Raw genomic sequence first — 8,820 nt, 5'->3', positions numbered from 1 at the left:
ATCTGTTCTCGGGCACTCAGGTTTTACCCAGATTCCAGCTATTGTAAATAGTGCTGCAATGAACAAACAAGTGCAGATGTCACTTCGACTATACATTTATGCCTCTCTGGGATATATTCCCCGGAGTGGTATTGCTGGGTCAAATGGGAGCTCAATTTCTAATTTTTTGAGAGTTGTCTATACTGTTTTCCAAAAAGGCTGAACCAGCAGTGAAGGAAAGTCCCTTTATTGCCACATCCGCGAAAAACACCGATTGCTTTTGTTCTTTTGGATGTGGGCCAGTCTCTGTGGTGTGAAATGATATCTCATTGTTGTTTTCATCTGCATCTCCCTGATGAATAATGATGTAGAGCATTTTTTCATGTTCATTTTAGGCATTCGGATTTCTTCTTGAAGAAAGTTTCTGTTCATTTCTTTGCCCCATTTTTTTGATGGGGTTGGTTGTTTTCTTCTTGTGGAGTTCAATCAGTATTTTGTATATCCTTGGTATCAACCCTTGTCTGATGTGTATTCAGCGAATATCCTTTCCCTTTCTGTAGACCGTCTTTGTATTTTCGTCACTGTTTCTTTTGCGGTGCAGAAGTTTCTTAGTTTAAGATAGTCCCATTTCTCTATCTCTGTTTTCACTTGCTTAGCTGTGGCGTGACATCTTTGAAGATACCATTAGCTTCAATGTCATGGAGCATTTTGCCAACTTTGTCTCAGTGAACCTTATGGACTCCGGTCTGATGTTGACGTGTTTAATCCATTTTGATCTTACTTTTGTACTTGGTGTTAGGGACAGATCTGAGCACACTTTTTTGCATGTAGCTGTCCAGTTTTGCCAGCACAATTTGTTAAAGAGGCTTTCCTTGCTCCACTTCATATTTCTTGCCCCCATATCGAAGATTAGATGATCATATACTTGGGGGGTGGGGGAGATGTCAGTATATTCGACCCTGTTCCATTGGTCTGCAGCTCTGCCTTTGTTCCAGTACCATGCTGTTTTAATTATTTCTACTTTGTAGTAGAGTTTGAAGTTTGGGAGGTTGATTCCTTTCATTTTCTTTTTCCTCAGAATTGCTTTAGCTCTTCGTGGTGGCTTATTGTTCCTTATAAATTTCAGGAGTGTTTGCTCCATTTCTTTGAAGAATGTCTTGGGTATCCTAATAGGGCTCACATTAAATTTGTACAGTGCTTTGGGAAGTATTGCCATTTTGACAATGCTAATTCTCCCGATCCATGAACAGGGGATATTTTTCCATTTCCTGGTGTCCTCTTTTATTTCCTAAAGTAGCGTTTTGTAGTTTTCTTTGTACAGGTCCTTTACTTCCTCAGTTAAGCTGATTTCTAGGTACTTGATTTTCTGGGGTACAAATTTGAACGGGATTGTTTGCTTCATGTCACTTTCTTCTCTTTCACTATTTGTGTGTAGGAAAGCCATGGACTTTTGGGTATTGATTTTATAGCCTGCAACTTTACTATACAAGTCTATTATATAAACAAATTCTTAAGTAAATGTTTGTTTATCAGTTCAAGTCTGTTGCATTTCTAATATCCTAGGCTGCAGGAAATAGTTTCAAGAAATAAATAAGAATATTCTATTCTCTAAGTCCTCACCAAAATGTTGAAATGAAAGGGTATTGGTAAATTGGTGGGTATGGTGGTGGATACCTTAGTGATGGGTGTCGTGCTGGAATTATCTGAATGAGAACCCATTGTTAACAGCATTGTCAACCAAAGAATCTCATTAAAAATTAAAAAGAAGCATCTACTACCAAAGCGTTTGCAAACTGTGATCTATGAGCCAAACACATCCCAGCACTAGGTTTTGTTAATAAAGTTTTATTAGACCTAAACCATAGCTGATTATTCACCTATTATCAAAGTATGCTGATGATACTAGGCAAAGTTGAATGGTTGTGACAGAGAAACTGTGGCCCAGATATGTGTAATGCTTACTGGATAGATCTTTAAACACATTATTTACCAAATCGTTCTCTAAAACATGAACTCGGATTTTTATTCTAGATGTGATGGCAAGTAAAATACTGTACATCTCTGATATTAAGTATTTTTAATGCAGTATTTCAAAATTGCTATTCCATATTTTTAAATGCATTTAAATTCCACCTCTCATAAACATGTCAAAAATACTTAAAAGGAATCACAACATATATTACTTTTCATATTTTTGTTTTGGGGGTCATAGTAGGTGGTCCTCGAGGCTTACTCCTGGCTCTGAACTCAGAGATCACTCCTGACAATCTCAGGGGACTAAATGGGGTCCCAGGTATGGAACCTGGGTCAGCCGTAGGTTAAGCAAGCACCCTATACCTTGTACTATCACTCTGGACCTGCAATGTATGTTCTTGGTAAGGCTGCAGGAAATAGTCACTCTTTTACAGTACTGCTAGAAATGCAAATAAGTTGTACCTTCAGGAGAGAAATTTAGAAATACTACACAAAACTACAAGTGCTCTTTAAATTTTGCCAATAAATTCACTACTTGAACTATTACTTCAATAGCTATTTCCAACAATATGAAAGTACTTTTATCCAAGATTTGTAACAGAAAAATATTTAAAAACACTTAAATTCACATACATTATAGAGAGATTGAGTGCGAGTGATAGAACTCAACAATAATGTCCAATGCAGCTGTGAAAAAAAAAGAAACACGAAACTCTCCAAAGAAAGATAAGGAGTCCAGCCTTTTTGAAAACGATATGAGAATTTTTCAAAAAACTAGAAATTTAACTTCCATACGACCTAGCAATACCACTTCTATGAATATACCGTGGGAACCCAAAAACACACAGCAAAACACCATCACACTTCTTTGTTTATTGCAGCATAATTCACAAGAGCCAGTATATGGAAACAGCCTGAGAATAGACAACTGGATAAAGAAACTGTGGTACATCTACATAATGTAATACTATACAGCCACCAAGAAAAATGAAGACATAAAATTATTTTATCTCGATATTCTCCATGATGAGCATGGAGAATATCATGCAGAGTGAAAGGACTCAGAGAGAGAGAGGGACGGACAGAATTATTGTATTCATTTGTGGGATATTAAAAAAACAGTGTGAAGACTATACTTTCAGGGATCATTTCCATAGTTCATCACTAGAGTAGTTTCTCTGATCATAAGAGCACCGCAAACCAGGAGAAGGAGCCAGAGCATCCTCTTCTAGGCATGAAACTGCTCTCTAGGTGTTGCTTTTGAAACTGCCTTTTACCATGATGATTGTTCTTCTCTTCCCTCAGGGGAGAGAGAGAAAGAGAGAGAGAGTGAGAGAAAGAGAGAAAGGATGAAGCCCAATTAGTTCTCAGGAGAAAACACATAATATGAAACTAATACCCATAAAAAGTAGAAACAAGGACCAAGAGGACCATTCCATGGACGGAAACTTGCCATAAGTGGAAGGGTGTGGGTAGGGCACTTAGGATACAGAAGGGACCACTATGACAATGATAGTGAGCATACTTTTTCCATGTGTTCTACTAATTGTCATCTTTGGTATTTTCCCAGAAGAGCTAAAATTTACGCCCATACAAAATGCTAAACCCAAATATCTAGAAAAGTTTTTTTCATAATTGTTGAAACAAGAGACATAACTCTGATGTCCTTTAGAGTAGATGAATGAAAAAACTGGAGCACATCCAGACAATGGAATATTACTCAGGTCAGAAAAAGACAAACTACGGGGGTATGGTGCCGCCAGCAGGTCAATCTGTACCTGTGAGGCCAGTGCATCAGCAGTCTCATGGCGCCTTCAGACTTCAAGATATCCCAAAATTGCTGCTGTGCCTTTGGCCAGACCCCAAAAACTTGTGGCAAAGTTTACCAAGAAAGTAAATGGCCAAAAGTTAGGTATGTGGGAAACACTCACAAACCACCTCCGGCTCAGCTATATAATTGGAGGCAAGGCCTCTTTGGTTCCTGATGGAACTGCTGAATGGCCATGACCCCGGAGACTCAGAAACGAATCTCAGAACCCAGCGGCTTTAGATAGAAATGTGTCCGGTCCCTGCAGTAGGCTATCAGTGCTGGGCCAACCCAGGTGGGAATAGATTTTGTGCTTTGGCCTGTTCCCCCTGGCGTCCCAGTGGCTGCCATACTTCAAAGGCCACTGGATAGTCACATTTGGGCCCCCAGTGACGAGACACACAGGGCCTTACGGGATGGGGGTGGAGCCGGGCTTGTCCTCCCCACCCCAACGAGACCCCAAGTCATCGCCCACGAATGGCCTCTCTGGCTCCTGATCAAGCTGCTTAATGGGCATGAACCCAAGACTGAGAAACAAATCTCAAAACCCAGTGACTTTTGGCAGAAATGCGTCCGGACCCCACTGTAGGTTACTGTCGCTGGGCCACCCCAGGGAGGAAAGGATGTTGTCCCTCCGCCTGCTCCCCCGTGGCGGCTTGGTGGCCATCATCCTCCAGAGGCCATTGGAAGTCAGGTTTGGGCCAGCAGTGACAAAACTTGTTGGGCCTCATGGTATGGCGGGGGAGCCGGGCCTGTCCTCCCCACCCCAATGAGACCCCAAGTCATTGCCCACGAACAGCCTCTCTGGCTCCTGATGAAGCTGCTTAACGGCCTTGATCCCAGAGATTCAGAAACAAATCTCGAAACCCAGCGGCTTTTGGCAGAAATGTGTCCGGACCCCACAGTAGGTTACTGTGGCCGGGCCACCCCAGGGGGGGAAAGGGTGCTGTCCCTCCGCCTGTTTCCTTCTGGCGGCTCTGTGGCCGTCATCCTCCAGAGGCCACTGGACAGTCAGGCTTGGGCCCGCAGTGATGAAACTTGTTGGGCCTCACGGGATGGGGTGGAGCCGGGCCTTTCCTCCCCACTCCAACGAGACCCCACGTCATCGCCCACGAACGGCCTCTCTGGCTCCTCATCAAGCTGCTCAACGGCCATGATCCTAGAGAATCAGGAGCAGATCTCGAAACCCAGTGGCTTTTGGCAGAAATCCCTGCAGATTTTAGTGTTGAAATTTCATAATTTCAAAACCACATGGCCCTATTGCAGCCACGCGACATCATATGTTATTCATAACCAGCAATAGAACACAAGTTGTCTATTGTTGCCTTTTCAGCAGATCTGAGTGTTGGGGTAAAATCTCAAATAATAATGGTGGGTCTGGTGTCGAAATATTGAATGTGATCAAAATAGAGAGAGAGTAATGTGGAAATCATCTGCCCCACAGGTAGTGGGAGGGTGTGGGATGGAGGTATACTGGGGTTTTTGGTGGTGGAGAATGGGCACTGGTGAAGGTATGGGTGTTTCTTTGTATGACCGAGACTTAGACCCAAAAGCTTTGTAACTGCTTTCACAGTGATTCAATAAATAAAATTATAAAAAATGAAAAAAAAAGTAAGGTGGAGTTCATGCTCAATTCAATCAGCTAATCAGTGGCTGAACAAATAGCAGTACTCCTACAAAAAAAAGAAAAAAACAAACTACCAAGTCATGAAAAAAATAGGAAGCAAACTTAAAGTCACATGATCTACTGAAAGAAGCCAGTCTGAAAAGGCTGTACTACATCCAACTACACAAATCTTTGGAAAAAGCAAAACTATGCAAAGAGTAAAAATATTAGTGATATCTAGGGAATGAGGAGAAAGGTATGAATAGGTACAGGATAGAGGAATTTTTGACAAGTGAAAATACTCTGTATGATACAATGATTGATACTCATCATATTATATTTATACATAGAAAATATGCAATAATCATAAAACATATAAATTATATACTGTGATAATTTTGATATATCAAAGTAAGTTAATAAATGGAAACACTTGCATCACTGTGATGAGAAAAACTGATACTGATGAAGCCTGTATAACATGTAGAGAAAGTGGGAATATAAAATAACAGTGAGGTTATACATGTGTAAGATAAATAGGTAATGGTTATAGTACTTTCCTTTGATTGTTGCTCTGAACCTTAAACTATTCTAAAAATCTGTCTTCATATTTCTTAAGGAGGTGAGCGTTCTGAAGATGGATGGTAGAAATAATTTTGCAACATTTTGAATGCATCTAATTACCAAACTGTTCAACAACAAAAAATGGATAAGCAGGTATATTTTATGTTTTGTGTACTTTGCCACAACTTTAATAGGAATAAAAATATATTTGTATGTACTAGCAATGTTAAAAAATAAAAGAAGACATTTCTTGAAGTTCTGTTAGGTGAAATAGGAAGATAGGTGCTTTGTATATAATTAATTATAAGGTATTTTGTATATAATTAAATTTTATTCTTATTTATAAAACAAGTAAATTAAGGAATCATATATAAATCATATATAAAAGCTTTTCATTAAAAAATAAATGCAGCAGAGTTTAATCAGACTGAAAACTTTGGTTATCTTCTGGAGGTAAATGGTGAAAGAGGAATGGAAAGAAGTGAGGAATCAGCATAGTAAAAGTAGGACAGTAAGAGGAACACTTCTCAGAATTGAATATTATAAATTGGGGAGTGGCTGTCCCTGAGTCTTTAAATCATAAGAATGCTTCACATACCCAAAATTTATTTTATTTCATTAATTTTCAATTTATTATACATAAGGCACTATGTTTACAGTAGTGTCTACAATGTGTTTACATTTTTTGTCTTGGTGTACACCATTTCCTCCCTAACTAGCACCAAAGGACCCAAGAAAACAAATTTTAATAACCAACTAATATCAACCAGAATGGAAAGATAACTACTTAAATGCAATCACAAACAATAAAACTAATCTGAAATACAAATGCATAATGTAATCACATGGAAGGAGTGAGGGAAAAAAGAATGTGATTATCTCAGAGTGCGAATAAGGGGAGGAGTGTAGAAAAAAAAGATTAGAGTCATATAGGAAAAATATTCAAAAGAAATCAAAGGAGATTTCAATGACCAAAGTTAGAACAATTCAACAAATAAAATGGTTTTATAATTTGATTCCAATTCAAAGCTGTGGAAGAGCATGAGCTGATATGATATAATTTATAAATTGATTTAAGAAGTGAATTTCATACTAATATTATAAACGACTTTAAAATGTACAGAAAGGTAGGTAAGAAGGATAGGTCTTTAGGAGAATTTCAATGAATAATTAAATGTGAAAGCAGTGAGGAAAAGAAAAAGTTACCATTAGGCAATAATTTTGGTATGCCTGTCCTCTAGAGAAAGCAGGAGGCCTCAAATGGCCTAAGCACAAATTCCCTTCTTATTGTTCTCCCACAAGTATAATCCACTAGTCAAAGAACCCTTCTGATTATAGGTATGAGGTACAGTGATTGTTTCTACCTGAACAGCAGGCTTCAATTTCCTATTCTATAACCCTCCAAGTTATAGAAACAAGTCAATTACTTGTGAGGATAATGTCATTTCATCTTCTTTTTCATTTTAAAAACTACCTTCCCTCCCCAGTCCCTGCTTGCTCAACTTTCTCCAGAGTGAAATGCTGAGAGACTCTATATTGGGATGACTATCCCTGACTATGAGCAAATGTTGCTAATAAACTGTTTTGCAGAAATTCTGCCTAGTCTTGAGTGTTAGGTGTTCAGACACCTTCAGACCAGTAGGGAGTAAATTCCTCCCACAACACTGAGGTGAAAGGGGTGTGTGTGTGTGTGTGTGTGTATGTGTGTTTGTGTGTGTAAGAGTGGTTGGGGAATAAAATATCAATTCTTGCTAAAAATGTCTAACTTTAATCAAAAGAATAACTTCAGATAAACTTAAGCTGACATTCTTTAAAGAATTATGTTTTTAATTTTTCCAAAATTTATTTTATTGTCTACCTATCTTTATTCTCATCTACATAAAAAGCATATCCCTCTCTTTGTGGAATATAAAGTAACATCATAGGAAACTAACACCTAAGGACAGTTAAAATATGGGTCAGGAGGGCTGCCCCACAGCTTGATAGCCGATCTCATGAGCTGGGGGAAAAGGTAGCTAGGATGGAGAGAGGAGCACTAAATAAATGAGGGTTGGAGGGATTGCTTGGAATAGTAGATGCATGATGAAAGTAGACTATGAACCAAATATGATGGCTGCTTGTTACCTGTATTGTAAACCCTAACACTCAAAAGGACAGAGAGAGTAATAGGGATTGTGCCTGCCACAGAGGCAGGAGGTGGGAAGAGGTGGGGGTATGGGGAGGGATACTGGGAGCATTGTGGGTGGAGAATGGGAACCGGTGGAGGGATGGGCACTTGAACATTGTTTGACTGAAATGTAATCATGAAAGTTTGTAAGTCTGTAAATGCATCTCATGATGATACATTAAAATTTAAAAAAGTAGATCCATATCTTGTTCTTCACATCACAAAAGCATTTTAAGCACAAAGGTGGTTGTGTGCAACAGAAATAAAATATTTATCTGTTCATGGATATGATAATAAATTCAACATTTACATCATGGAATATCAAACTGAATTCAAGCTCAAAAGCAAACCAGGACTAGATAACCTTTAAAAAGTGGTTGTTTTAGGTGTTTAAAAATAGCATATAAGGATTAAGCATACTATTAAAGTAACAATCACTTGAAGACAGGGGAATGCACTAAGGGTTAAACAGAAGAGTGTGAGCGACTGAGGAAGACTGATTTTATTTTTCTATATGCTGGGTAAATATTCCAATTTTTTTGTGTTTTTATATTCATTATAAATGACACCTGTCTATTTTGCTATTATTATTTTAATGGCTAAATATAATTTTTATTTTTAAATAAGAACAGTGACTACTCATATATTTTAAAAATACAATTGAGTAAGATAAAATTGTAAGTACCGTCCATTACAATTTAAAAAAATTTAAATGCCGATTGC

At 38.4% G+C, this 8,820-nt stretch overlaps 1 non-coding gene across 1 annotated transcript; it reads left to right on the top strand.

Moving 5' to 3' along the window:
- The first annotated feature begins 3,079 nt into the window (after positions 1-3,079).
- On the top strand, positions 3,080-3,287 carry LOC130034333 (small nucleolar RNA U3). Its single transcript, XR_008794099.1, has one exon. It is a non-coding gene; the product is annotated as a small nucleolar RNA U3 (small nucleolar RNA).
- The last annotated feature ends 5,533 nt before the right edge of the window (positions 3,288-8,820 follow it).

Source organism: Sorex fumeus, unplaced genomic scaffold, assembly GCF_029834395.1.
Source record: "Sorex fumeus unplaced genomic scaffold, SorFum_2.1 ptg000058l, whole genome shotgun sequence".
Lineage (NCBI taxonomy): Eukaryota > Metazoa > Chordata > Mammalia > Eulipotyphla > Soricidae > Sorex > Sorex fumeus.
This window is presented reverse-complemented; position numbering and strand designations above follow the sequence as displayed.